The 4,369-nt window shown below is 45.0% G+C and overlaps 1 long non-coding RNA gene across 3 annotated transcripts; it reads left to right on the forward strand.

Moving 5' to 3' along the window:
- Window positions 1,469-3,440, forward strand: LOC109713340. 3 transcript variants are annotated; one of them, XR_002217083.1, is made up of 6 exons: window positions 1,469-1,692; window positions 1,851-1,934; window positions 2,020-2,089; window positions 2,187-2,254; window positions 2,372-2,437; window positions 3,413-3,440. It is a non-coding gene; the product is annotated as an uncharacterized LOC109713340 (long non-coding RNA). The 3 variants fall into 3 exon arrangements; XR_002217081.1 differs by having other exon boundaries at window positions 2,023-2,089; XR_002217082.1 differs by having other exon boundaries at window positions 2,023-2,089; window positions 2,375-2,437; window positions 3,413-3,433.

Raw genomic sequence — 4,369 nt, forward strand, 5'->3', positions numbered from 1 at the left:
TGATAGCAAACCTTTATTATATGATGCATGCATTCATATTCATGATTATGGGCATAGTAGCATAACTTTCCTACTATCGCATTTACAGCTTTCAGATACATATCTATCTATCTATCTATCTGTTGTTACTTGTGCCCACTTGGACCTAGTGGGGAGATCGGCAGAGTCGGCGGCCGAGCCCACTGGGAACTATGGAAGATAGTTCTCACCCCACTCTATTTCCAGTGGTAGGTTCAGGGCTGCAGAGAGAGGACCGCGGCAAGAGCATCGCGCCCGACCAGTGAGACAGTGGTAGTATAGTAGCTTTCCTTTTTGCATTAGTCACCTATGTATTGAGAGAGAGATTTATTGTAGGTGAGGATCTAGAGAGCTATGTATTTTGGAGATGAAAAATGTACTCATTTAAAGAAAATGATGTAAATGAAAATGATGGAACTAATGTATTAGTTAGCAAGGTACTCTCTTTATTTCACATGCCTTATCTTGTGGATCGCTTGCTCTTTGTATTGTTGGCACTGTTTGTGCCATTGTGAATGTGTACGTTTAGAATTTGATTTCCTGGGTAAATTCTTGTACACATTCTTGTTGTTGAGCCTTGGGCGGACAGGGGAGGTGCTGTCCGTTCGGAGGCCCGCCGCCGCGGCCGAACCATGCCAAATTGCTAGTGGTTTCGGGGCGGGGCGTGACAGCCTTTGTGGTATCAGAGCCATAAAAGCAAGTAAAGAGAGAGTCTAGGATGTCCTAGGAGACCGTAGGTTGGTCAGCCCTAAGGTTATAGGTGCGTGAGCGGAACGTGAACCTATAGCGATGGCGGAAGTTAATTCGATTGGGTCGAAGTTGGTAACATGTCTCTAGTTGTGATTAGAGACGGATTCAAGTTGTATGAGTTCTTGTCTTGAGGTGGTTGTGTCGGCGGCCGACGACATGATACCAAGAGCCTAGAACAAGTGCACTTGTGTGCTTCCGCCCGATTTTGTGGTTGAGTTGTCATGTGTCGTAATTGCGACGAGGTAAATGGTTAAGATGACTGACCAAGTAGTTGCATTTCAGGGGCTAACGAATGTAGTATCTTGAACTTTGCAAAATTATAGAAGTTGGAAGTGGGGCTGAGGATTGGTATGTGACCATAGGTCCTAATATTTGTAAAGGTGTGTGGGTCAATTTTGAGAGTTATTAAACTTTTGGATGTAAGAAAGTGCGTCGTTGAAGCGACTCCTAAACTTATTGTATATTAGTAGACTGAACTTCAATAAATTGCAAAGTTCGAGCGAGGAATGACATTTGGAACCTTCCCACATGTTCTAAAGGGTTTAAAGATGTTTACAAATAAGTTTGAGAGTGATTGGAAAGCTAGAAGTGAGAAAGTGCATTGCTAGTGCGAAATCTGCAAATTTTGTATTGGTGTACCGGTACAAGCCTAATGCTGTACCGGTACAGCAAGCAGCAGCAGCTGCAGCTGCGTGGCAATAAGGCTGTTTTGGTCTTTTCACCTCCTGTACTTATCCCTATCCTTCCAGCTCGACCCCTGGACCTCTTCAGATGGTGCTGGTGATCAGAGGGAGCTTCTCCCACCTCTTCCGCACTCTCTCTCTAGGGTTTTTCTCTCTCTACGAGAAAACCGTCGATTCGAGCCGATTTCGCGCCGGGTTCGTCGCTTGCTGTTTAAGTAGACTTGGGGCCAGCTTCTAAAAGGTAAAATGGATTGTTTTGACAGTATAATTCGTATCTCATGCTGGGAATCACTGAAAGAGAGTTTTAGAAAGCTATTTAACTTGATCTCTCTCTAATTCATAGTTTAGCGTCGGATTTTGACGCGTTTTGGTTTCGTTGCTTCCATCTGTGTGTAATAGGGATTCCAGCAGCTAGAGGAGAGATTTTTAGCTGTGAATTGACCCCCTTAGACCAGGGATGATCTAATTTGAAGCTTGCTTGAGGTAGTTAGCTACTTACAAAGCTAATTTGGAACTAAATGCGAATTGTTGAAACAACTTGATGCAGTTTTGTATGATCTCTTCGCAGCAGGTCTTTGAGTCTTGTTGAGCTGAATTTGTACTCTTAGAAACTGGTTTAGAAGCTATTCTAACCTGAGGTAAGCAGGAGTTTCCATTCTAAAACTGATTTCGCAAGAATTTGGCTAGATTTACTAGTAAACATGAGCGTTGACGTCGTGTAATGATTGTTCGCAGCGCGAGTGCAATCGACCCTTGGATCAATTTCAGCTGATTAGTGAAAGCTTCTGAAGGCTTAATTTGAGGTATTAAGCTGGCCTAAAACAGGGAATTACCTTACTACCTTGTATGAAGTGCGAATTGTGCCGAGTTCGAACATTCCGACTGTAGTAATGATGCCACTTTCGTGCTTTGTTTTTCAGCAGAATTGAGACCTTGGGAAGCTGATTTTGGGACTTCCTTTGAACTGATTAGAGCATTAGTTCGAGGTGGATTTGACCTAACCAGAACAAGTGAAACTCTCCTATGTTCTATATGTATTATAGAAATGGTCTTATTGTGTGCTTATGTGATTAATAAAGGGCTTGAAATTCGTCATTATAATGTTGAACATATTCGAAATGAAATCTCTATGACATGGAGAACACTCATGCCTAAAGTATTTATCCTCATTTTGACTAGTATATTTCTAGCAAGAAGGAAACAATGATATGCCTGGTGACTATAGTGATAGTACCATGATAAGTGCTTGATAGTGGAAAGCTGTTAATATCAGTGTAAAGTAGCATTACTTTCACATATTTATTAATCTAGTGGATACTAGTTGTTGTCACTATTCATTATATTAAAATGCTGATCTGATAGTAAGCTAAAACATGATAGTTGAGACATGTTGGGCTGTGAATCATGCTTGTTTGCCATCGTGCTCATTCGCACACGCTTGTGAGGGTCGCTCCCTATAAGCTGGCACTCCGGAGTTGGCCTACGCGACAGTTGCTCGCCCGTGCGGGATTGGGTGCCGACGTGGATTGCCGTGGGGAGTGTTTACTACCACGGGGCCACTAGGCGCGGCGCAAGCTGGACTACCTTGGGTAGGTCCCTGTGAATGAAAGGAAAACTCTATTGAGGTGAATGTACTAAATGACAAAGGACAGTAATGAATGCTATTAATTTAAGTGTACAGTAGTCACTTTCATGCTCGTGCTTATATTCATGTCCATATTCATGATTACAGAAATTGCTATATCTCTTGTATGCAAGTGATTCATTACTGTAGAAAGCTATTACATGTTGATTACATGCTTATTACTTATTAGCATCATGTTTATAAATTATGCAATTATCGTTATTGCTTTCAATTAGTACATCATGAGCCTAGTGGTGTCATTCGCCGAGGCTGGCGGCTTACCCACTGGGAACTATTGTTTATAGTTCTCACGCCCTTTTGGTGGTTGTTTTTACAGAGCCTGTTACAGGAGAGGCTAGGGATCGTGGCAAGGGAGTCGCGCCTAGCTAGGGACTACTAGGAGCGTGCTAGTCGATCACCTTGCTACTCGGGCTACGGCCGAGGGTGATGTCCCTACATATAGAGAGACCACCATTGTACCTATTTTTTTGTTTACCCCATGATGTATATTTACTCTTTGGACAGACTCTATAGTTGTGATACTCTCTCTTTAGTTGAGATTTTGGATTGTATACTCTTTATTCCTTTACTGATAGTATATCGACTTGTATTTTGCTCTGATATCAGAATAGGATCTTACTATACTTTCCTCCTATCGACTTGTTTTCTTGTAGACGCCTTATATACTGCAGGTGTATGGCGGGTCTGCGCACGTGTCGGATATGCTTCCGCTGGTACCCGGGCGTGACAGTCTCCAAGACGCTACACGCGTAGGACTGCCCCAGCACCGACTCCTGAGGTGCCCGAGCAGGAGGAACCGAGCGTGATCGATCGGTTGCAAGCGCAAATGACCGCGCTGACCAGCGTGGTGCAGCGCCAGGAGACCAGATTCGAGCGGCTCCAGGATCTATTGGAGCAGCAGATCGCGGCGGCGGCTGCGACGGCAAATGAAGGCGGTGGTCCGCCCGCACCCCCGACTCACGTACCTAGAGTGGCAGAGGGTGAGGGCATAGCGGTGGTTCCGGTGACGGCACGCCCACCGCCAGCGATCGCACCACAGGCGGCATCGGGATTGGCTACACCCGATGTGACGGCCGAAGACGTGGAGGGAGAGCGCGCATTGGCGGCTCTTATCAAGTTCAACAAGTTCCATCCGCCAACTTTTGAGGGCGAGAAGGTGGAACCGGAGATGGTCGAGTCTTGGATCGACTCGATGGAAACCCTCTTCGACGACTTGCGTACCTTGGAGAGGGACAAGGTGTATCTCGCCACCCATTGCTTGGAAAAGGCGGTG

Source organism: Ananas comosus, linkage group 7 (genome assembly GCF_001540865.1).
Source record: "Ananas comosus cultivar F153 linkage group 7, ASM154086v1, whole genome shotgun sequence".
Taxonomy (NCBI): domain Eukaryota; kingdom Viridiplantae; phylum Streptophyta; class Magnoliopsida; order Poales; family Bromeliaceae; genus Ananas; species Ananas comosus.